Source organism: Ziziphus jujuba, chromosome 4 (assembly GCF_031755915.1).
Source record: "Ziziphus jujuba cultivar Dongzao chromosome 4, ASM3175591v1".
NCBI lineage: Eukaryota > Viridiplantae > Streptophyta > Magnoliopsida > Rosales > Rhamnaceae > Ziziphus > Ziziphus jujuba.
In genome coordinates this window covers 28,873,005-28,900,301 of record NC_083382.1, presented here as the reverse complement: position 1 = coordinate 28,900,301, position 27,297 = coordinate 28,873,005, and the positions used below count along the sequence as shown (strand labels likewise).

At 35.5% G+C, this 27,297-nt stretch overlaps 1 long non-coding RNA gene and 2 pseudogenes across 1 annotated transcript in view; all 3 read left to right on the top strand.

Moving 5' to 3' along the window:
* LOC132803461 (uncharacterized) overlaps window positions 1-27,297 on the top strand; it is a 466,094-nt gene that overhangs the window by 252,158 nt on the left and 186,639 nt on the right. The window lies entirely within an intron of this gene.
* Window positions 10,855-13,825, top strand: LOC107416432 (receptor-like protein kinase FERONIA; annotated as a pseudogene).
* On the top strand, window positions 16,618-19,085 carry LOC107416420 (receptor-like protein kinase FERONIA; annotated as a pseudogene).

Here is a 27,297-nt window from a genome sequence, read left to right as displayed (position 1 = left end):
GAAGTTTAAAATATTGAAAGATTTGACAACACTTTCTAAATTTTAAAAATTGTGAGACTAGGTAGCATCCAAAAATTGATGGAATTCCAGTAATCGGAGCGTAACAACATCACATCAACTGTATATTATCTCATATATATATTTATATATTTGCTGAAAATATCTCAAATATTTAAAACTATATGTAATCTAAATCTTGATAGATTATGAATCATTAAATATCTGCAAAGGGTACTATTATTTCACTGACATATTTCAAACACAAAAAGTTGGCTGTACTCATAGTACATGATTACTGCCGCGATGCCACCTGGCGAACAACCCAAGGAGCAAGAAGAGTGACCAAACAGCAATTATTGCACAATTTTCCAAAGAGGAATAGAAGAAAAGTCAATATTCCGTCACCATCGGTGGAACTCTTGGATAATTTTCCGAAGACGGATAAAAGAAAACTCAATATTCCGTCGCCATCGATGGAACCTCTTAAGTGGGTCCAGTTTCTGATTTTTCGCCTCCAAGCCAAGTCTACGAAGACCCATCTTCATCCATATCATCATGTCGGCACTTTAACTTGGTTGGGACTTAGAGATCAATGTCACGATCAACATCTTTGATGAGGTTTCATTATTTGTTGTGGAGGCTGTTGTAACGTGTTTAAAGGGTCCATCGACAGCGACACCACCACTGGCGATACTGTCACGATCGAACAGCTCAGGCTGTAGTAGTCATCACAAGTGGCCACAATTGAAAGTGAAGATGGAATAATAGCTTTTCTGTGTTTTCAATTCGAGTTGCAAAGCATGTGGCAACTTGCAAGGTTGAATATTCACCCTAACAAAAAAACAAACAAAAACAAAAAAACAGAAAAAATGCAAGGTTGAATAATTATATTGAAATGAGCACACAAGTAATTGATGGCTAAATTTTATAATTAGTGGATATTATTATTAATAATAATATTATATAAACTACCCGATTGACACATTATTTGACATAATTGTTTGAACAAAGTGATAAATCGATAACCATAAAAAAGTATCAGGCACTTATTTGTTTGTCATTATTAAAGTAAGTAAAACAAATTGACAGCCGTAAAAATGTATGCGATATCATACAACTTTTAGTGTTAAATATACAGTGTTAAAATTATTTGCGAATAAAATAGCATAATTTGATGTAAATAATTCATTTATAAGAGAAAGAATGAGAAAAGAGAAAGAAGAAGGCAAACTCACAGATTCAAGAAGAAGAACATAGAGCTTGATCTGGGCAGAGGCACGCGAGAGACACCACCAACGTCTTCGATGAGCTCCGGACAGAAATTTGACCCAGGGGAAAGGACAGGTTAGCTTAATCCCCCTCTCGGGGGATTATTTCACTGTAACGGCTAACTTATCTGCTCCTTCATTTGTTCCTTCCAAATACCGGATTGGGACACAATCCTGTCCAATCCGATGAAACAAACACGCCCCTAAAAGTATAATATATATCCGAGAGTATTGTGACAGCTGTTATTTGAGACTCGATAATGAAGGACAAACTTCTTTCTTTTTTTTTTCTTTTTTTTTGCCTTTTTTTGATAAATTGGAAATGGAGATTTTATTATTTGAAGTTAAAATTTGGGGTTAAGAAAGGACAATATTTAAAGCAAATAAAGATGAAGATATTTTTCTTAAAGTTTTGTTAAATGGTATATAGGATTGGGACCACGAAAAAAGTAGAAACTTCCGCATCCAACGAGAAATTCAGCAATATTCACAAAAATTAAAAAACGAAAAATAAAAAATAAAAAAATCAGCAATTGGCCATGGTTGAGGCTTAAAAGTTTTCTTGGAAGACCACACGGATAATTTTTTTAACCCCTCAAATACGTTCTGTTTGCGACGACTGGAAAAAATCACCGTTGACTGAGGGTGAACTTACAATCAAATAATGCTTAGAAATGATAATAGAAGGGGTTTTGAATTTGAATCCATAATCTGATATGCATAATTTTTAGTTAGTTTTTTTTTGTTTTTCCATCCCCAATGAGTGACTTTTGCAAACCACTGATTTTTACGATCCTTTTGTTCATTTTTCGCGATGTTACTGCTTCAGTACTGCCTTACGTTCCTCTGGACAACATAACCATTGACTGTGGTTCCTCCGGTAGCAAAACCGCTTTAGATCACCGTATTTGGGAAGGAGACATTAACTCAAAGTATTCCCCCACACAAACCCAAAATAACGCATCAATATTTACCTACAAATCAGTTCAGCCACCCACAACCGTCTATGGAGTCCCTTACCAAACAGCAAGGCTATCCCTATCTGAGTTCACCTACAGCTTACCAGTCACCCCTGGACAGAAGTTTATTCGACTCCACTTCTACCCTTCCCTATACAGAGACTTTGATACCTCCAAGGCCTTCTTCTCTGTCAAAGCAGCACACTTTACACTTCTAACCAACTTTAGCCCTTTTCTCAATTCTCATGCTCTTAACAGAGAGGCCATAGTGAAAGAATTCTGCCTGAATATTGAAGAGGATAAAAGCGATCATCTCAAAATAACATTCACTCCTTCTTCAAATTCTCAATCGTTTGCTTTTATCAATGGAATCGAACTCTTGTCGATGCCAAACAATCTTTATTACTCCGAAACGAAAGAGAAAAATTTCGGCGAAAACTTTGTGGGACAGAACACGCTTTATCCTATAAAAGTCGACACTGCTATGGAGATGTCATACCGTATAAACGTTGGCGGATCTTTTATCTCTCCGGCCGATGACACGGGCATGTTCCGGAGTTGGGACGAGGAGGGAGATTACTTAACTATACCTGGATATAGTGTTTTGCCTGTTGAATACAAACATAACCTTAGCTTCACAAATATTCCGGCTTACACAGCTCCAGCTAACGTCTATCGGACGGCCCGTTCTACAGGGAATATTAAAGATCAAGCTTTACTTCACAGCTACAACCTCACATGGGAATTCCCTGTAGATTCAAGGTTTTATTATCTGGTTAGATTGCACTTCTGCGAGATTGTACCGGAAATGAAAATCTCCGGCGATCGGGTTTTTTATATTTACATAGCTAATGAAACCGCGGATTCTAATGCTGACGTAATCATGTGGAGTGGAGGAAATTCCGTCCCTGTTTATAGAGACTACGTCGTTGCGATGTTTGGTCAAGGTGATGGGAAGAAAGTAAACCTCTCTGTGGCTCTGCAAGTGAACCCAGATGAGTGGAGAACTTCTTATCTAGATGCAATCTTGAACGGGATCGAGATTTTCAAATTGAACGACTCTTCTGGCAATCTCGCCGTTCCCAATCCTGACCTTCCGATACCCCAATATAGTAGTGTTGCACCACCTAGAGAAACACAGAGGAAGGAGAAGAATTGTCCAGGACCAGCAACAATTATTGGGATTTTCTGTGGTATCGGTTCCGGCGTAGTGGTGCTGGTGATCGGGATCGGATTCTTGATTTTCAGTCAAAGAAGAAAAGTCGTCGGAAGAAAAGTCAACGGAACCATATGGAAGGGTGATACTTCGTTTTCGACGACCAAGTCAACGAAGACTTGTGGCTCATCCCCACGATCGGATCAAGAGAGCGCGGAGGAGAAGTCAAATCTGAGAGGGATAATTGGTGAGATGAAAGGTTATGAGGAAGATATCCCATTAATATATTACAGCGAAGACCGTAAAAATTTAGCAATGAGTACTAATGAGTAAATCAATCTGCAGTCTGATTATGTATATTTGATTAAATTGAGTATAATGTTTTCAAATAGTTTATGCTTTTTTATTGCTTAGTTTATATTTGAACCCATTTGACATTGATAAATTATAATATTCAACGTTTCTAAAGGAGTAACCCCTCGATTTACTTCGTTATATTTTAAGCATATATTTTTATTAGTTTTTTGCAGCCAAATTTAATAATTTCAACATTTACCTAATAAGGAAAATAAAATTAAAAATTAAAAATATATATATTATATTGTACCCATTTCGAATTCGATCAAGCCCAACCATTTAAAATAAATAAATAAATAGAAAAAATAATCTATTAAGTTTAGCTTCCAATGTTTTACATGAATATTAAGACCACATGGTTTATGAAAATGTGGAATCCTTAGAAAGTAAACAAAAAAATATGTTGACTTATTTTTATTTCTACGGTAAAAACAAATTTTTTTGATGTTCAAAATATGTTTAATTTTAGTTAGTTTAACATATTTATACTATTAGGTTGATATATTCTGAATATCTCAATATTGTTCGGTTGAAATTTATGGAATAGCTAAAAAAATATTTTATAATTTGAAACTAAATATTTTATTTTAAATGAAAAATGAAAAAGAAATATTTATGAAATATATGTAAAATAAACTGAAAAAATAAATGATAGTATAAAATGAATAACCCTTAAGTATTCCGTTCCTCGAGGGTTGGTTGAACTAAAATTCAATTGGGCTGGTCAAAAGAACATCCAGTCAAAAGCCCACCCCAGTTTCAGAACACATGTCTAAATTTAGGGCTCTGTCATGACTCGGCTTGAAGCCTGATCTACTGCAATTTACAAAGGCCTAATCTGAATCCACCCGAATACATAAACTCACATTAATTACAAAAAAATAAATAAATAAATAAATAATTGTTGATTGGTATTCTAAAATTAAAAAATTATGTGAATCGAAATTTAAAGTTTACAATTGTTAGAATTAAATTTTGAAATTTCAAATTGATTGCAAATTAATTCAATTGACTAACAATATTAATTTACCTAATAATTTACCTAATAAGGAAAATAATATATAAAATTGAAAGTATATATTAAATTGTACCCATTTCGAATTCGATCAAGTCCAACCATTAAAAAAAAAAGAAAAAAAAAACCATAGAGAAGAGAATTGATTAAGTTTAGCTTCCAATGTTTTACATGAATATTAAGACCACAAGGTGCATGAAAATGTGTTCTTAGAAAGTAAACCAAAAAAAGAAATGTTAACTTATTTTTATTTCTACCATAAAAACAAATTTTTTTTTTTGTGTATGTTCAAAATATATTTAATTCTATTTAGTTTAACATATTTATATTATTAGGTTGATGTATTCTGAATATCTCAATATTGTTCGGTTGAAATCTGTCGAATAACTAAAAATTGTTTGATAATTTGTTTTAAATGAAAAATTAAAAAGAAATATTTATGAAAATTTACGTAAAATAAAGTGAAAAAAAAAATGATTGTATAAAACGAACAAGCCTTAGGTATTCCGTTCCTCGAGGGTTGGTTAAATAAAAATTCGATTGGGCTGGTCAAAATAAAATCCAGTTAAAAACCCACCCGACTTTGAGAACAAAAGACTAAATTTAGGGCTCTGTCATGACTCGGCCTGAAGCCTGATCTAGTTCAATTTGCAAAGGCCTAACCTGAATCTACCCGATTACATAAACTCACATTAATTACACAAAAAAAAAAAAGAAAAAAAAAGTTAATTCCCAATTGGTAAAATTTTAGGATTGTGCGAATTAAATTTTAAAATTAATGATTATTTGAATTGAATTTTAAAATTTTAAATTTATTACAAATCAATCTAAATAACCGGTAATGTCATAATAACTTTTTTCAAAAAAATAAAATTTTAAAAAATTTTTGTAAAAAATAATTTTTTTATTTTTCTATTTTTTTATTTGAAAATTTGTATCCTTTTCTATTTTAATAAAATTAAAATTCTAAAAAAATTAAATATTTTTTTTTTCATAAAATTAGTACAAAAAATAAAAATAAAAATAAAAATAAAATTGAAATTTTCGACCTAACAAAAAATTTTAATTAGACAAAAAATAAATAAAATAATTTAATTAAAAAAAATTAATTATAACTTTTTGCGCCTAAACCATAAAAAAAATTAGGCCAAAATTAAAAAATAAAAATTAGACAAAAATCATATGAAAATAAGAATAAAAACAAAATTGGAATATTTTCTCTACTAAAAATATTTTTTTAGACAAGAAATGAAATAAAATGAATTTATTAGACCAAAAATTTATAATAATTTTTATGACCAAACCATTAAAAAATTAAAGAGGATGTACTTGATTAAGAATTTAATGGATTTAAAACGAGTTATAGAGTTTAAAGGATTTGATGGATTATTATAAAATTCTATAAATTTCATAAAGAATTTATAAGAATTCAACGAAATATTTGATTCAAGGCTAGATTTCATATTGATAATTTTTTTCACAATTTTACTATTAAAATATTTTCAAATCTATTAAAATCCATTATGTTTTAAAATCTTTTAAAATTAATGATTTTTTGAATACCACTAGATTTTAAAAGAATTCTATAAAGTTTTAGTTGAATACATTTGGATTTTAATAAATTTTTATAAAATCCATTAAAATCTGAATTGAATATTATTGGATTTGTATAAACTTTTTTAAAATTTAAATCGAATACCTTTAAATTTTTAAATATTTTTAAAATCTTTCAAACTGTAAATTGACTACAACCCCCCTAAAATTAGATCCAAAAAATTAAAATTAAAATAAATTTTAATTTTTATGCTTCCTATTTGATTAATATAAATTATAAAAATAAATTTATCATTATCGATTTATTTTTTTAATTTTAATTTTTATTTGGTCTAATAATTTATTTTTATTATTTTTATATCTTTATTTCGTTGAGGGAAAATGGTTTATTCTATTTCTAATTTTTCTATTATTGTTCATTTATTGTAGAATTGAATAACTTACTCGTGTCTGTAAGTATATCTGCTGTCCTTTTCTTCTAACACTAAAACAAAGAACTTTAAAAATTAAAAATTATTTTTACCTAATTTTTGAAATAATTCTTAGATTTTCTTTTTATTTTGGACTAATTTTTTTATGGTTTGGGCATACAAATTATTATTAATTTTTGATATAATAAAAATACTTTTATTGACCGAGATTCCAATTTTATTTTAAATTTTTATTTTCGATCTATTTGTAAGTTCAAAAATATTTAATTTTTGAAATTTTAATTTAGATTGGATACAAGTTTTTAAATAAAAAATTATAAATATAAACTAGAAAAATAAAAAAATTATGTTTTTCTAAATATATCTATAATTTTGTATTTTTTAAATGCAAATTATACTGATACCATCTAACAATAAAATTAATATTATTAGTTAATTAGATTAATTTATAATAAATTTGAAAGTTTAGAATTCAATTCAAACTATTATAAATTGCAAAGTTCAACTTATACAATTTTGAAACTTCATTATACTAAAATTTTAGAATACTAATTAATAATTAACCCATATATATATATATATATATTAATTTTATAATTAGTCATTCACCGTGTAAGTTTAATTAGAACACTGTTTTGTTATTTTGTACTGAAAGAGATAGTCAATCAATAAAGATTACTTTATTACCCTGGTAAATTGATGTCGGTACGTAGGCTTTTATAATTGGTTTAATTTAAAGCCAAAAATGTATATGAGAAAAAACAATCTAGCATCTATCAATTAGATTGCCATATTAATTATTCGTTGCATGCACGGCCAATAGTCAATGTACAACGATCACTGTTAACGAGAAATACATGGACAAACTAGTTGGCGATAATAAATGCTGGGTTGGCAGTCACTGAATTATGTTTTATAGAATTATGTTTTTTAAATGGGCAGTGAAGACGTGAAATGTGTGATGGTTGTTGAATAGTACTGAAAGTAGTACTTTTCTGAAGGTGGAGTAATAAATGTATAGTTTGAAAACTTCACACTTATATTTTTAGATCAAATGCACTTTATTATCTTTGATTTATAAAGTTTTCGGATTTAAACTTTTAATTTTTAAAAATAATAATATAAATTTTTAATTTATAAATTAGTTATAAATTGGCTCAATTTTTAATTTTAACAAAATATATTGGTAACAGTTTAATCTGAAAACTTGTAGTAAAGTTTTCAAAGAAAAAAATTAGTATTTTGATCAACAAAAAAATAAAAAATAAAAATAAAACTGTTACCAATTTATTTGATCAAAATTAGAGATTAAACAAATGTGCAACGAATTTAAATGATGCAAATCAATACTTTTAAAAATTAAGAGTTAAATAGCAACTCTACAAGTTAAAAATATTAAAATTCAATTAATCTTTTATCTTTCTGTAGGGTGCCTAATCTTTTGCCCTTGTTTAATCCTGGAATTTTTTTTCTCGAATCAATAAGTATCAATTACCCATTAAATGTTGAATCATTTGGCAACTTTTAAATTTTTAGATTTTAAAACCAAGGCATGCATTGATTTGGAGTCTCTATTGCAGTTCAATGGGCATCTCAAACTAGCTGGTGATGATATTATCACAAATAGGATCCATACATGAATTTTTAAATTCAAAAACTTCATACGAAAATTAATTAAATTACTGTTTGAAAAAGTACGGATTCTAATGGTAATGTCGAAATAAAATTTTTCTTTAATTTATGCTTGTCAGAACGATTCTTTTGATCCTCCTTTTGCCTTCCAGATTTTACTGAACTCTTATTATCTATATATATATATATATATATATAAGCAAAGAAATATTCGGATGTAACAATTGGCAGGTAATCAGGATATATAAATGTGATTATAATCTCTTATATCGACATGGAAATTAATGTTCTGCTCTTACCGAACTTAAAATATTGCATTATAATAAGAAGAAGACGAGTACATTAATTAATAATATATATGAACATAGATGGAAGGTTGGATAATAGAAGTAGTACAACTCGGAATATCACACCCACCAAAATGTAACAATATTAGAATAGTGGGATTTAGATTAATTACAGAAACCGTGGAAACTGGTGGCAACGGCGATTGATATTGCCAAGACCGACGCACTCCTCTTTTTTAATTCCCCCGAAATAACTGCCGGTGCAGCTAATTGTGTTGCCACCACGGCCACAGTTAGAACGCCAGTGGGGGTCTAGGTAAATATTTATTCGGCACAACGAGACTTGGGCGAGCTTGGGAATCCATCGGGTACTCCAGATCCATGGCGTGGTGATCAGCAACCAGCTGGCATTCGTCTGTGACGCTGTTACACTTGGAGGAGTTGGTGGTGGTGGTGGGGGTAGTACGGTTGCCGTTTACTGAGATTGTACCAGTGCCGGCTACGCAATGACCGGTGTGTAGAATCATCATCATCATCATTAACAACATCATCGCAGTGGTAGTGGTGGTTAGGAGTCGTAGAGCTTCCATGGCTTTGTTCCTTCAAAAAACTTTAGTAAATAAAACTTTCACATTGTAACTTAGCTAGCTTACCCAACCTATGCAGTATATAGAGTGAATAATATAAATATCCCTTTTGATCTTGGTTTGCTCTTCTTTGCACATACACCCATGATTTTCCAGTTTTCACAAATTCATCCCTTCAAATTTGATTTTTCTTTTTCAAACCAATCAGTATCTAACTGCCCAGGACCCCTTCGTCACTGAAAAATTAAAAAGGGTTCTATTTCACGGTGTTGTTTCTTTCTTATTGACAAAACTGCCCTCAAAACATTATTAGAAAAACTTCATTAAAAAAAAAAAGAGTGGAAAACGTAGAATATGGAAACGAGTATAAAACAAGGGCAAAATACATTAATCATTTTGAGCTATTCTATACTTACAAATAACCCTTTAACCTCATGTCTCCAACACCAAAAATATAATAATAATTAATAATAAAAAAACCCTTTAATCTATGTAAATAACAAATAATCCATCCCCTATACAAATACATATTTGTCTTCAATAATATTTGTAATTAATGAAATGCATAAAATAAATTTGTATGATAATATTAGTCCTTTGATGCTTTATTGTGTAGATTGATAAATATTACGACATGATTAATTTTAATACAATAAAAAATTGTCCTATTAAAAGACGACTGAGATTTTAAATTCAGTTTATTAAAATTTGTCAACAACTTATATTCTATTAATTATATTTTGCGACAAATATTGATTAGCATATTAAAATTAATAAAATATAAAATATTTATATTTTTTTTGTTCTGTTTTATTTATTTATTTATTAAAATTAATAAAATATAAAATATTTATATTTTTTTTGTTCTGTTTTATTTATTTATTTATTATTATTATTTTTTTTTTGAGGATAACCCTTTTAAGGATATGAATTATATCACCTGTGCTCTTGGATTCTTTATCAGAACACATAATGAATCATATATACGTGCATTCTGGAGAACGTAAGTAAAACGAAAACCACAAAATTTTGTAAGCTTTAAGGTATAATTACAAAACAAGAAACAATTCAAATGTGACGAAAAAAAAAGTCTAAAAATATTCGGCAAAAAGACAGAGAGATGAAGAATTTTGCGGAGGACAACGGAAAGAGAAACAAGAAGATATGGGGATTGAGTAAAGATCTTCAAAAGGCCAATACCAGTCCTGATGTACCTTAGTTTTAACGCTTTCTGAATTCATTCATAAAAAAAGTTAATAATAAAATAAACAAACCTAAAATCTACATGCAAAAAGGATGCTTTTGTAATTTACCCTAAAATATATTTATGGACTAAGAAAGTACTGAAATTATTACTTGACCAAGAAGAGTACTGAAATTATTACTGATCGGTATTTGACGAAACACGTGGATACTTTTAATAAATTGAGCTGTTGGAATATCAGTCTAAGATTTTTTGTCAAGATTTCTTTTCACATGCATGATCCTCTTTTTTTTTTTTTTTTTTGGTTTGGATACGTCATTATTGGCGTTGTTTTGGTAGTTGGTATAAATGCATGAGCAGTGTCGATGGAGGCCATAAAGTCATTCCCCCCCCCCCCCAAAAAAAAAAGAAAAAAAGAAATTGTAATGGAATTAGAAACATGAGTTTTCACAATACTACTCTTTCTCAATTCCTAGGATCGAAGGCATCCATTTTTTCTTGCTGTTTCCAATGTTTAACACAAACAACAAACACTTTATATGATGATGATAAACCATGTGATCATCTTAACTCTGATCCCCTTCTACTTCTTGTTCATCTTTCATGATCTTACTGCTGCGGAAACACATGGTTCATGGCTTCCTCCTTATATCCCTCGAGAAAACATCACCATTAACTGTGGCTCCTCAGGAAGCATCTCGGCAATCGACCACCGGATATGGCAAGGAGATGTCGACTCGGTCTATTTTCCATCAGAAGACCAAAATAAAGCATCAATGATCTCCAAACTCAACAACCCAACCACCCAAGCGAGTTCAGTCCCTTATGAAACGGCAAGGTTCTCCCTCTTCGATTTCACCTACACCCTCCGGGTAAGTTCCGGCCAAAGTTTATCAGGTTGCACTTCTACCCAAACTCATACCAAAACTTTGACAGATCCAAGGCCTTTTTCTCTGTCAAAGCAGAGCGTTATACGCTCCTTAGAAACTTCACCCCTTCTCTTCCAGCAGATGGCGACCTAAGCACTAGTGAGAGCATAGTGAAAGAATTTTGCCTTAATGTTGAAGAAGGCAAACCTCTTAGCATAACATTCTCTCCTATTTCTACAAATAGAGAGTCGTTGGCTTTTATCAACGGAATTGAAGTCATATCAGTGCCCAACAATCCTTATTACACCAATAAACGTGCAATATTTGTGGGAGACCAGAGTCAATCGTATCCGATCCTGTATGACAAGGCAATGGAGGTGGTGTACCGGATAAATGTCGGTGGAGCTCTTATCAATGCAGTTGGCGACGCAGGTATGTTCCGGAGGTGGGACCCAGACGATGATTATGTAACGGAACTTGGGTGGAGTGTTTTACCAGTTGACTACGAGCATCATGAGCTCAGATTCTCTACCAGTTATCCAACTTATATTGCACCATCTGAGGTTTATTGGACTGCCAGATCTATGGGGTATAACGATAGAGATCTGATCAAGAGCTACAATCTCACCTGGGAATTCCCTGTAGATTCTGGTTTCTATTATCTGCTTAGACTGCACTTCTGCGAGATTGAGCCCAAAATGAGCAAAAGGGAGGATCGGGTGTTTTTAATTTACATAGCGAATCAAACGGTGGAATCGCAAGCTGATGTGATTCAATGGAGTGGTGGTAAATACGCTCCGGTTTATAAAGACTACGTTGTTGCACTGTTTGGCAAAGGAAGCGAGGAGAAGAAAATAAACCTCTCCATTGCTCTGCAAGCAAATCCAAATGATTGGAAATCTTCATATGCCGATGCAATCCTAAACGGTGTGGAGATCATGAAGTTGAGCAATGATGATGGCAATCTAGCTGGTCTCAACTATGTCGCTCGGATATTATCCCCACCTACTGTTGCACAACTACATACGAAGAAGAAGAATGGTCAAAGGGCAATTATCGCCGCGGTCTCTGGTGGTGTCGTATGTGGCATATTTTTAGTGTCTCTGATAGGATTCTTGATTTTCAGACTGATAAGAAAAGTCAACAAGTCAAGCTCTGACTTCAAAAGCAGAAATACTACTACTTGGTGGGGACCTAATTCGTCTTCCACAATGAAATCTACCAACACCTTAGATTCATCTCTACCGTCAGATCTATGCCGTTGCTTTTCGTTGGCTGAGATCAAAATAGCCACCAACAACTTCGATGACGTGTTCAACATTGGGCGTGGAGGATTTGGCAACGTGTACAAAGGCTACATCGACAATAGGACCAAAGCCGTTGCGATCAAACGGCTCAAACCGGAGTCATCACAGGGGGCCCACGAGTTCAAGACCGAGATCGAGATGCTTTCCCAACTCCGGCACCTCCATCTCGTGTCCCTTATTGGCTACTGCAATGATGACGGTGAGATGATCCTAGTCTACGAGCACATGCCACGTGGCACTCTCCGGGAGCACCTCCACAACAGTGACAAACCACCGCTCTCCTGGAAACAACGACTCCAAATTTTGCATCGGAGCTGCTCATGGGCTGCATTATCTTCATACAGGAGCCAAGCACGTCATCATTCACCACGACGTGAAGACCACGAACGTACTTCTAGATGACAAGTGGAACGCCAAGGTTTCGGATTTCGGATTGTCAAGGATTGGCCCCACTGGAATCTCGAAGACCCACGTAAGTACGGTGGTGAAGGGCAGTCTTGGGTATCTGGGCCCGGAATACTACAGACGTCAGCAATTGACCGAGAAGTCTGACGTGTACTCCTTCGGTATAGTTCTTTGCGAGGTATTGTGTGCGAGGCCACCTCTGATGAGATCGGTGGAGAAGAAGCAAATGAACCTCGCGGAGTGGGCTCGGAGTTGTTACGTCGATGGGAAATTTCATGAAATTGTGGATGAACATCTGAGGGGTAAGATTGCACCGGAGTGTTTGAATAAATACGCTGAGATCGCGATGAGCTGCATTGTTGATAACGGAAACGAACGGCCATCGATGAAATATGTGGTGTGGGGTCTAGAGTTTGCGTTGCAACTGCAACAGAGCGCGGAGGAGAATATGAGCTGCCAGCTGAGTGGCTCGTTTAAGGAAATGAAGGAGAATGAGGATGAAGTTCCTTTTGTAAATAGTGAAGATGATGATGGGGAATTTACTTGTAGTTGGGAATCCACGTCGGGAGTAAGGAGCAGCCAGGCAACGAAAACGAGTAGTGACACCAAAATGTCTGAGACTGTGTTTTCCCAGATCAAAGGTCCCAAGGGAAGATGAACTTTGTAGCAAAGCCAAAGAGCTATATGTGTCAACTAGAATTTAAATTTCATCGTAGTTTGTGAATTTTTTCTTCAGTAAGGACCATGTATAATAACAAAATATATATTTTCTGTATATTTGATACTTTGTTTTACCCCCTCAATATATATTTCATACTCTTCCAAAGATATATATATATATATATATAATTTTTATAAGTTTTTTTATTATTATTATTATTTTTTCAATGTTTATAAGTTTTTAAGAATTCCGGTCAATAAAACAAAAAATTAAAAAAAATGAGCTAAAAATTGATTGGGATCCCCTCAAAAAGAAAATTGAATGGGCTAGTCAGATAAAATCCAGTTAAGATACCAATATGAAGTATGAGGAAAAAACCCAGGATTTTACGGCTCTGCCTGGTCTATGTTATTTTAAGTCATAACAAGGCCTGAAGGCCAATCTATTGAGCTATGGACTGGTTTAACCTGAATCCAGCCCAAATGTAGTATTAGTTTGTGCTGTTAGAGATGGTGTCAGTTTAACTCTAAACTTTCTTTGAAGACGATCAATAATGCATCTTTATTTGTTTATTCATTTATTTATTTTTTTTTACCTTGTACCAGGTTTTAACCAACTAGTATACTTTAATTGATGCGATAGCATTATCAAACACCAGGGTGCATCTATGTTTGGTTCTGAGTGGACATTCACAAGAGAGTTCTACAAAAACATCTAAGATCTGCCTATTATTTAATCCAAAAAGGCAGCTATAACGAAATGGTTAAAGTTCGAAAAATACACTGGTGATCTTAATTATGTATGATTGATAAAAATTAATTATGTCTCTTCTATTAGTCTTTTTTTTTAAGGAAAAATAATCATTAATTTATCTCATAAAATAGATGTGACTGATATGTTAGTCTATTCCAATATTCGTCTTTTTTTTTTTTTTTTTTCACTACAAAAATTTGTGTCCAGCCAAAAATATATTTTTGCCTTGTTTTATAATGTGTGTATTTAGGCACTAGAAATTATTTTGCACACAATATATACCTAGTTGGATTATGACTAGGTCACACAACAAATCATACCATGCCATGTGTCAACTAATTCCATATCATTTGGAAAATCTAAATAATTGTTCCAAATATATATATATATATATATGATCTAATAAACTAAGCAGCTCATATGGTGGGTTACATACGCACGTGTAGAATTGTAAATTATGAATTACTATTAATTTATAGTATTTATTTTATATTATAGAACTAAAAGGTTAGTTCATTAAATGAATTTTTTAATGATAGCTATTTAAATTATCATATATGTGTAAATACTATCAAATTCTTAAAAAAAAAATTATAAAATTTTTTGTATTTTTTTTTTGTCCCAATTAATGTTGTAGCATATTCATGCATTTATTATAAGATAAATATATGTAACCCACAATATATATTAAAATTTCAGTCCTTAAAATAATCAAAGTGCTAATAATACTTGATATGAAAATCTCTCTCTCTCTCTCTCTCTTCATATATATATACACATATAGGTAAATACATATATAAAGACTTGGGAGTGATTTAACTCTAAAACTCTAGAAGTATTGCAAAAAGTATAAGAAACACTTTTTATACGCAGTGAATTGGCAAAAGAGTATGACATTACATTCTGGTGATTTTGTTTTTGAAAATCATCAGTTTAGTAATTCTAGAAAAATAACCAATTTGGTGATTTAAGGGGGGGGGGGGGGGGGGGGGGGGGAACAATCTGGCAATTCTTTAAAAATTACTTTCCAAAGGAAAAGCGATTCCTACAAAATTATTCTCCAGTGGGCTCTTTTAAATTTACATATTAGTGATTTGTAATTTGAAAGATATTTTAAACGACAAGAAAGAAATTATTAAGCATATTATCTTATTTTTGCTTTTTAAAGGTCAGTAAAGTATAATTAATCTTAAAGTATATAATTTTACAAATAATTAATCTTAAAGTTTGTAATTCTTTGTATATAATTTTACAAGCTATCGAGATGCTTGCTTTTTTTTTTTTCTTAAAAAAAAATTACAATAAATATGACATTTTGGTCTACATGAATTTTTAAGCAATATTATAGTTTTAATATTATATGGTTTAAATTGCAACCGATTATATTTTATTATCACTAAAATATGACAGCACTGTTAGTTAAAAAAAATTTTAATTAGATAAAAATGCACAAAATTCAAATTTTATAGAAATAAATTAGAGTGTTTTAAATTTGAGGGCGTCTTTCCAAATTAAAGTGTACTAAAGTAATTAATCCATAAAATGTGTATTAAAAGAATGACATTGCAAATAAATTTATATATAAAATGGTATTTCTATAACTTCCAAGAAGACAGTGACATAGATGCAAAACAAATAAAGGGGCGTGTTATAGTAATTTTACTAAATATAATTACTTTAAATATATGTTTAAAAAAGAAAAATCTTTATATCTAGAAAGATTAAAACTTAATCAAGAGTAAGCCCCTTTTTTTTTTTGTTTTAAACATGTTTAAAAGTTAAACGAAAAAAAAAACTTAAAATTATTTTTGAGAAATAGTAAAAGAAAAAATTATAATTAATTCTCCTCGGATTTGTCTAATAGATTTTACTATTTAGTTTTAAAATTCATGAAAAGTACTTTATCCGTTGTAGATAGGAAATAAGCATGAAATATCTATCATGTTTGCGAAGACCTGGAAAATTAAACGACGACGTTGACTCCAAAATGGATGTACAAAGTATCATGCTTTCTATGCTTAGAAACATCATGGTTTCTATGCTTAGAAACATAAGTATTTTACCTTACAGCTATGTATTCTATCTGCAGAATTTTTCTATCCATTTATCTTTTTGTTTCTGATGAGTAACACGTGCACTAGAAACTTTTATCACAAAAAATCAATGAATACTATGATCCTCTTCTACCTCTGCCTGATATTTCACAAGGTTGACCTCGCAACCACCGATGATTACAACCCTGGGGACAAAATAACCCTTGCCTGTGGCTCATCAGGAAGCGTCGAGGACTTCGGCCACCGCATTTGGGAAGGAGATATCACCTCAAAATTTCTTCCTTCACAAAACGAAAATAACGCATCAATCGCCTCTCCAGTCGACCACCCGCCAGCACTTGATGTCCCCTACAAGAGGGCACGGATCTTCTTCTCCGAATCCACCTACTCCTTGCCGGTCACCTCCAGCCAAAAGTTTATCAGGTTGCATTTCTACCCCGACATGTATGGAAACTTTGACAGCTCCAAGGCCTTCTTCTCCGTCAAAGCAGCTAGCTATACCCTCCTATCCAACTTTAGCGCTTTTCTTGCTGCTCGTGCTCTTAACAGAGATGTAATAGTGAAAGAATTCTTGGTTAATATTGAAGAAGGCAAAGGCTCCTTAAACTTAACATTCGCTCCACTTTCTTCAAATTTGGACTCATTTGCATTTATTAACGGAATTGAAGTCGTTTCTATGCCCACCAATCTTTATTACTCAGCTGATCAAGGACAAGGCGCAACATTTGTGGATCAGCCTGGCCAGCTGTATACCATCAGAAATGACACCGCCATGGAGATGGCATACCGTCTAAACATCGGCGGAAATTTTATCTCTGCACCGCTCGACACTGGCATGTCTCGGACTTGGGAAGTGGACGACAACTACTTAGCAGTACCGGGATACAGTGTTCTAGCTGTCGATACCAAACATAAAATCAACTATGTAGTGATCCCAGCTTATACCGCACCAGAAGACATCTACAGGACTGCCAGGTCTATGGGGAATAAAGATAAAGATTTAATTAAGGCGTACAACCTCACCTGGGCATTCCCTGTGGATTCTGGGTTTCAATATCTTATAGATTGCACTTTTGCGAGATTCAACCTGATATTAACAAGGCGGGCGATCAGGTTTTCAATATTTTCATAGCAAATGAAACGGCCGAGGAAAATGCGGATGTACTCATTAAGACTGATGAAAAATTTGAAGCAGTTTATATGGACTACCTCATCTTCATAGTTGATAAAGGAGGCCAGGAGAAAGTAAACCTCTCTGTTGCTCTGCAGGGGACCCGACAGGAGTGGAGAACTAATTACATGGATGCAATATTGAATGGAGTAGAGATATTCAAATTGAGCGAGTATAGTGGCAATCTCGCCGGTCCTAATCCTGAACCTCGGATATCCCCACATATTGCACCACCCAGCCAGGTGCAAACGAGTGGGAAAAATGAGCGGAAAACAATTATAGGCATCACCACTGGTGTAGTACTCGGCATATTTCTTTTGTCCGCGATCGGATTCTTGGTTTTCCGACGACGAAGAAAAGTCAAGAACTCTAGCTCAGTTGGCGGGACTACGAAGTGGGGACCTATTTCGTTTTCAACGACTAAGTCCACCAAGACCCAGCACTCATCACTGCCATCAGATTTGTGTCGTTACTTCTCGTTGGCTGAGGTCAAAGTCGCCACCAACGACTTTGATGACGTGTTCGTTATTGGTCATGGAGGTTTTGGTAACGTGTATAAAGGGTACATTGAGAATGGGACCACAGCTGTTGCCATCAAGCGGCTCAAACCGGAGTCATCACAAGGGGCCCGCGAGTTCAAAACCGAGATCGAGATGCTTTCCCAACTCCGTCACCTCCATCTCGTGTCCCTTATTGGCTACTGCAATGATGGGCTGGAGATGATCCTAGTCTACGAACACATGGCACATGGGACACTCCGGGAGCACCTCTACAACAGCGACAATCCTTCACTTTCCTGGAAACAACGTCCCCAGATTTGTATCGGAGTGGCGCATGGGTTGCACTATCTTCATACGGGCGCGAAGCACACCATCATTCACCGCGATGTGAAGACCACGAATATATTATTGAACGACAAATGGGAGGCCAAGGTCTCAGATTTTGGGTTGTCAAAAATCAACAGCATTTCCAAGTCCCACGTGACCACAGTGGTGAAGGGCAGTTTTGGGTATTTGAACCCAGAGTACTACAAACGTCAGCAGTTGACTGAAAAGTCTGACGTGTTCTCCTTCGGGGTAGTGTTGTGCGAGGTACTGTGTGCGAGGCCCCCTATCTTACGATCGGTGGAGACGAGGCAAATGAATCTTGGACAGTGGATGCGGTGCTGTTATAGTGAGGAGAAGGTTTATGAGATCGTGGATAAACATCTAAGCGGTAAAATTGCACCAGAATGTTTGAGAAAATACTGTGAGATCGCAGTGACATGTATGGATGAGAATGGAAGCCAACGGCCATCCATGAACGAAGTGGCGTTGGGTCTTGAATTTGCATTGCAGCTGCAACTGAGCGCGGAGGAACATTTAAGTCTAAATGGGGATCTTAGTGAGATCAAGTTTGGGGATGAGATTTGTTAAAGTTAGTGACCCGAATTCTTGTTGACCTGACCCGAAAAGCTCGTGGTGCGACCCATTTGGTGAAACTAAATTTTGGAGAAAAATTTGGGGCTCTGTGGTGGAAGCGGAGGTCTCGGGCCGATAGGCTCGAGACCGTACTATATATTTTTGGTTTTCGGCTGTAATTAGGGTTTTTAAGGTATCGCGCAGTCAGGCTCACCTTTTGTACCAATCTTTCGATATTGGATTTGCTTCTCCCTGCCCGTGGTTTTTCCCATCAAGGGTTTCCACGTAAATTGTGTGTCTGCTCTTCTCTTTCTTTGTTTCCGTTGCTATTTGTTTTTCTCCCAATTCCGTAACAAGTGGTATCAGAGTCGCGTCGATATATTTGGGAATTTTTTCTTTTCTTTTTCTTTCGATCATGGCAACAAAGTTTGACATTGAGAAATTTGAGCGCAACATGAGTTTCTCCATGTGGCAAGTCAAGATGAAGGCGATTTTGACACAGAACGGTTTACACAAGGCGTTGGTTGGCAAGGAGCAGATGCCGTCTTCGTGGGATGCCGAAAAGAAAGCCGAGGTTGATGAGCGTGCCCTATCCACCATTCAGCTATACTTGTCCAATGAAGTTTTGAGGGAGGTCCTTGATCAGAAGACAACAAAGGACTTATGGGACAAGTTGGAATCTTTGTACATCACAAAGAATCTCACAATGAAACTGATTGCGAAGCACTGTCTATACACCCTTTCTATGGTTGAAGGTACATCTATTAAAACACACATAGATGACTTTTCTACTATTTTGTTGGATCTGGCGAACATGGACATTAAATATGATGATGAAGATCAGGCCCTAATGCTACTGCGTTCCTTACCTCCATCGTATAAAATTTTAGGGAGACTTTGATTTACAGTAATAAAACCCTAAAATTGGAGGACGTGAAAGCTTCTTTATATTCTAAGGAGTTGTTTGATAAGGAGTTGACCAGCAGTTTGGATAACAATAATTTTGGGAGTTCCGGAGGAGAGGGTTTGATTGTTAGAGGTAGAACATCATCTAGAGATCAAAATAACAATGGTGGTAGTCGGCCAAGATCGAAGTCAAGGTTCAGAAACCTTATTTGTCACTACTGTAAGAAAAAGGGGCACATCAAAACTGAATGTCGTAAGCTTCAGAATAAAAATAATGAAAAGAGTAAGGAACATGCCGAAGCCAGTGTCGCACATGAGGAAATTGAAGATGGAGATGCTTATTCAGTGACTGAGGATAGTTCGGGCAAGCAGGGATGGATTTTGGATTCAGCCTGTTCGTTTCACATCTGTCTCCATAGGGATTGGTTCTCTTCTTATGTTCCGGTGGATAAAGGTGTTGTGCTGATGGGAGATGATCATCCTTGCTGTGTCATCGGCATTGGAACTGTAAGGGTAAAGATGCATGATGGAATTATCAGAACATTATCTGAGGTACGTCACGTTCCAGATATGTCTAAAAATTTAATTTCTTTATCTGCTTTGGACAAGTCTGGTTGTTCTTTTGCTGGTGGAGGTGGAGTTTTGAGGGTTCTGAAGGGTGCTTTGGTGGTGATGAAAGCTAGCCTGGTTGGTACATTATACAGGCTACAGGGTTCTGTGGTAATGGGGTCGGCTGCTGTTTCAGTGTCCATGTCAGATTCGGATGTTACTCGTTTGTGGCATATGAGATTGGGCCATATGAGTGAGAAAGGTTTGGCGATGTTGAGCAAACGGAGTTTGCTTGGTGATCGGAGTATCTCGAAGTTGGAATTTTGTGAACATTGTGTGTTTGGGAAGCAGAAGAGAGTTAGCTTCAGTACTGGAATTCACAAAACCAAAGGTACTCTAGACTACATTCATTCAGATCTTTGGGGACCCGCACGTACTGCTTCTAAGGGTGGTGGCAGATATATGTTGACCTTCATTGATGATTTCTCCAGGAAGGTCTGGGTATATTTTTTGAAGCACAAGAATGACGTATTTGCTATCTTCAAGCAATGGAAAGCTTTGGTAGAGAAGCAGACGGAAAGAAGGGTGAAGCGCCTTCGTACAGATAATGGATTGGAGTTCTGTGATGGTGTTTTCAATGAGTTTTGTAGAAACGAAGGGATCGTTAGACATCTCACAGTTAGAGGAACTCCGCAGCAAAATGGTGTGGCTGAGCGGATGAACAGAACTCTTATGGAGAAAGTCCGATGCATGCTGTCGAATTCTGGGTTAGCACAGGACTTTTGGGCAGAAGCAGCTGCTACAGCTTGCTACTTGGTGAATCGTTCTCCATCGGCAGCAATCGATTGCAAGACTCCTGAAGAGGTATGGTCTGGAAAACCTGCTAATTATCTAGATTTGAAGGTTTTTGGATGCCCTGCCTATGTTCATGTTAATGATGGTAAGCTTGAGCCTAGATCGAAGAAGGGCATATTTCTTGGTTACCCGCAGGGTGTAAAAGGATATAGAGTTTGGCTTCCTGATCCAAAGTCATCTAAGGTTGTGATTAGCAGGGATGTTGTGTTTGATGAGATGGCAATGCTGCATCCAAAAAGGGAGCTCGTTGTTTCAGACAGTGTGCCAAAGCAGGTGGAGTTTAGGGTGGAGGAAGTAAGTACTTCACAGAATGGTTCAGTTTCAGGCCCATTTGAGACACCCACTCATGTGGAAGAAGAGAGAATTGAGGAGGTGCAGGAGCATTCGATTGCCAAGGATAGACCTCGCAGGGAGATCAAGAAGCCCTCTAATTTAGCAGACTATGTCACTTTTGCTTGTGTTGCAGCACAGGAGATCGAGAGTCCCAGTGATCCTTGCAACTATCATGAAGCCATTTCATGTGAGGATTCTGCAAAGTGGTTAATTGCTATGCAGGAAGAGGTGGAGTCGCTTCATAAGAACCACACTTGGGAGTTAGCATTACCTCCAGAGGGTAAGAAGATTGTGGGATGCAAGTGGGTCTACAAAAAGAAAGAAGGCATCCCTGGTGTTGAAGATGCGAGGTACAAAGCACGTTTAGTAGCGAAGGGGTATTCACAGGTACAGGGAGTTGATTTTAATGATATATTTTCCCCTGTCGTTAAACATACTTCTATTCGTGCTTTGTTAGCGCTAGTTGCTATGCATGATTTAGAGTTGGAGCAACTAGATGTGAAGACCGCTTTCTTACATGGTGAGCTTGAGGAGACAATTTATATGCAGCAACCCGAAGGTTTCGAGGTTGAAGGAAAAGAGGATCATGTGTGTTTGTTGAAAAGGTCCTTGTATGGTTTGAAGCAATCCCCTCGTCAGTGGTACAAGCGGTTTGATGGGTTTATGTTTAGCCATGGCTATTCTAGAAGCCAATATGATAGCTGTGTGTATTTTAGGAAGTTGGAAGATGGCTCATTTATCTATTTGTTGCTTTATGTTGATGATATGCTGATAGTGGCCAAGAAGAAATCCGATATCAACAGATTGAAAGCAGAATTGAGTGGTGAATTTGAGATGAAAGATTTGGGAGCGGCAAAGAAGATTCTTGGTATGGAGATTGAGAAAGATAGATCTGCAGGTAAACTTTTCTTGACTCAAAGATCTTTTGTTGAGAAAGTTCTGGAGCGTTTTGGAATGAAGAACGCTAAACCTGTAAGTACTCCATTAGCTACTCATTTTAGATTGTCTGCTGATATGTCACCACAGTCGGATAGAGATATTGAGTATATGTCACATGTTCCTTATTCTAGTGCTGTTGGTAGTTTGATGTATGCTATGATGTGTACCCGTCCTGACATTGCACATGCTGTTAGTGTTGTGAGCTAGTATATGGCTAATCCTGGCAAACAACACTGGCAAGCTGTCAAGTGGATTCTAAGGTACTTGAGAGGCACTACTAACACTTGTTTAGAGTTTGGTGGAAGTAAGGAGGGTGTACGTGGATATGTTGATGCAGATTTTGCTGGGGACCTTGATAGAAGGAGGTCCACTACTGGTTATGTATTTACTCTTGGAGATACTTTTATCAGTTGGAAGTTTGTTTTGCAAGCAACAGTTGCACTATCAACTACAGAAGCTGAATATATGGCTATAGCTGAAGCGGTGAAAGAAGCTATTTGGTTAAGGGCGTTGATAGGTGAGTTGAGCTCTGAGCAGGAGAGTACGGTCATCAATTGTGATAGTCAGAGTGCTATCTATCTCACTAAGGATCAGATGTTTCACGAGAGGACAAAACATATAGATGTTCGGTATCATTTTGTAAGTGATGTTATTGCTCGTGGAGATATTGTTGTCAGCAAGGTGAGTACTCATGATAATCCTGCTGACATGATGACCAAGGCACTTCCAGTAGCCAAGTTTGAGCATTGCTTGGACTTGGTTGGTGTTTGTTGTTGAGCTTTGCCTTTAAGGGCTTTTATGGAAGAGGATGGCAACTTTTATCGAAGATTGGAGTTTTGTATGTTTTTCATTCCTTATATGGAATTCGTGTCAAGGTGGAGATTGTTAGAGTTAGTGACCCGAATTCTTGTTGACTTGATTCGAAAAGCTCGTGGTGCGACCCATTTGGTGAAACTAAATTTTGGAGAAAAATTTGGGGCTCTGTGGTGGAAGCGGAGGTCTCGGGCCGATAGGCCCGAGACCGTAGCCCACCATTGAGCCCGACGGGGTGCGGGGGCAGCGCCCCCGCGGTACGGACCTGTTCAATTTTAGGGTTTCTTCTGTACTATATATTTTTGGTTTTCGGCTGTAATTAGGGTTTTCAAGGTATCGCGCAGTCAGGCTCACCTTTTGTACCAATCTTTCGATATTGGATTTGCTTCTCCCTGCCCGTGGTTTTTCCCATCAAGGGTTTCCACGTAAATTGTGTGTCTGTTCTTCTCTTTCTTTGTTTCCGTTGCTATTTGTTTTTCTCCCAATTCCGTAACAAGATTCCATTCATATATTACAACAAACATGGTGGGAAATTCATCAGTAGCAGCGGATCAAACAGTGAGCATAGTAGCGTGAGTGAAAACCACCAGTCTTATAGAGGGACATCTGGGAATGTATTTACCGAGATCAATGATCTCCAAGGAAGATGAGCTCGTCTATTCAAAACTAGTTTATGAATTGTGGTGTCCAAGAGACATATATAATAAGCCTTGGGCAAAATGCTTTTTCTATTTGATCATGTTTTATTTTTAGTGGAATATCTATTCCATATTTATATTTATTCTAAGACCCCTCCTTATATGTTATATTCAGAAACAAATTTAACCTTCTCAATATTTACCTAATAGAAAAATGTTGGCTGTTTGAACAGCTAAATCATCTGTGCAATAAAAGAATATTAATCACAAGACAAATATATATTGCGGCAACACAACCCAGAAATATATTGCAGAGACAAATATCTCGATTTAGAGTCCATATGCATACAGATAAGTAATGATAATTAACAATAGTTAACATTTTAATGACACATTTTTAGTTTTATCAGTTTTACCTTCTACCCAAAAAAAAAAAAAAAAAGGAAAAATGAAGAGGGCAATACTAAAATTGGAAAAAAAATAAATAAATAAACTGAATTGAAATAGGAAAGTCAATAGTGCGCGGGACTACTATTTTATTTGATGGCTACTGACTGCTAACCACTGGAGACTTGAAAAATCAACGTTGACTTGAGAGTTGAACTTGACTTCGTACGTGCAAAACTGTTATAAAAAAACGAAAAAAAAAAAACAAAATTTCTTCATGATTTTCTGCATTGACATAAGAAACGGTTTCTATCCAATTTCTTTTGTTCAATCTCCAATAATGAATGCCACCAGCAACAAATACCTTATTTACCAGCCCAAAAGCCTAATGAATCTTCTAATCCCCTTCTTCTTCCTCATCTTTGCCAATGTGATTACTCTTGCAGTTAGCAGAGGCACCTCGTTTCCTTATTACATCCCTCAAGACAACATAACCATTGACTGTGGCACCTCTGGAACAAACACAGCATCCGACGGTCGGATTTGGGAAGGAGACATCGACACCAAGTATTTCCTCACACAATACCAAACGGCACGGATTTCCCCCTTCCAGTTCACGTACATCATCTCCGTCACCCCTGGCCAGAAGTTTATCCGCTTGCACTTTTACCCTGCTTCATACGCAGATTTTGACAGCGCAAAGGCTTTTTTCTCCATTAAACCAGCTCGCTATACCCTCCTATCCAACTTTAGCGCTTCTCTTACTGCTTATGCCAATGACAGATTGGCCATAGTCAAAGGATTCTGCTTATGTTTGTGGGACAGAGTGAGAAGACATATCAGGTCGGACAGGACAGCGCTATGGAGATGGTATATCGTATAAACGTCTGGGGAAGTTTCATCTCTCCACCTGATGATACTGTTATGTTCCTGCCTTGGGAAACGGAAGATGACTACTTGACGGTGCCGGGATACAGTGTTTTGCCCTTTGATTTGTCCCATAACCTCAGCTTCAAAATTATTCCACCTTACACCGCACCAGCTATGGTCTATCAGACCGCCAGGTCTATGGGGAATAAAGATAGAGCTTCAATCAAGAACTACAAGCTAACGTGGGAATTCCCTATAGATACCAGCTTTTATTACTTGCCAAGACTCCATTTTTGTGAGATTCAACTTGAGATAAACCAAATGGGTGATCGGGTTTTTCTCATTTTCATAGCGAATCAAACTGCTGAGGAAGGAGTAGACGTAATTTATTGGAGTGGTGGTCAATATATTCCTGTCTATAGAGACTACGTCGTTCCAATGTTTGGTGAAGGAGGAGGCCAGAAGAAAAATCAACCTCTCTGTTGCACTGCAAGGAAATCCAGAGGATTGGAGAACTAGATACTTGGATGCAATTCTGAACGGTGTCGAGATCTTCAAATTGAATGACACCACTGGCAATCTCGGGGGTCCCAATCCTGATCATTCATTTCCTGGCACACCACCCTCCCAACAACCAAGAAATGGTCGGCCAATAAACACCGCCGTCGTCTATGGTGTAGCTTCCGGCGTAGCTCTGATGTCCGTGATCGGATTGTTTGTTTGGTTGCCAAAAAGAAAATTCAAAATAATCAGGCCCTCTATAGACGGAAATAGTGGGTCCATTTCGTTATCTACAATCTAAGTGACATATTAATGATTAAACGGATGTCTTGGTACTCATCAATTACCTGATTATACTAGCAATCAGAGTTTAACAAATACTCTTATATCATATATGTAGTAAAACAAGTCTTATCAGTTATCATGAGAAGAATTTTCAAGTCGAGAGAAAAGCGCCAAAGATTACATGTATTTCCATATATTGTTGTGATTCTTGTGAACGTTATCACCCTGCAACTCAATTTTACATTTATTTCAAGCTTGAGACACTTTTCTAATATATAAATAAGAGAGAGAAAAAACAAATTTTTACAAGGGTCTCACATAATTTCCATACGTATAACAAGAATAATAAAATAAGTCCATCAGCATTATATCCCGAATTTTCTTTAAAATCAACTTAGGCGATGATTGATATATATATAAATATATATATATTTTATAAAACGTAGGCTATGCTTGATATAGTTTCTGAGAAAGCCTTATTTGATATAGTTTTTTAAAAGTTACTTGTTCACAGTGTTTGAACAATTTTTTTGAAAATATTTAAGATAAAAAAACTTGTAAATAAAGCCTTTAAAAAATAGTTTTTAGGAAACTCTTTTAGAAAGTAAAAAGTAAAAGAATAAATAAAGCTACCTCAAACTGGACTGAGTCAACCTGGTCAAGCACTCTATATACTAAAACAATAAATTTAAAAATTAACTTGGAAAATAAAGCTTCTCGTTGAATAATATGAAACATGATATCTTGATTCGATTGGGAATTTACGTTCATTAAAAAAAAAAAAAAAAAGTTAGTAGTGTCATACGGAATTGTTCAACTTAATTTGGCTGTTTTTTTGGTATTTGATACTTAAATTCCCTGCCCTTCTTTTCTTGCTTTTTTCCAGTGGTATTAGCGCCGGGTGCATTTTTCCCATCCAATAATTACAATCAAGCGGTGCCGTATTGCTTACAACTCCATCGTACAGTTTTTCGATTCGGTGCCGGCGTGATTAATGAATATTGGCATCTACTTACTCCTCAAACACGAGGATGGAAATGTTCCCTTGAATATGGGTTATTTGTTACAGTTTTCCTTTTTTTCTTTTTTTTCTTTTTTTTGTGTTGAAAGAACATAAAATTTCTTTAAACAAGGGAGCAAAAAGATAAGAA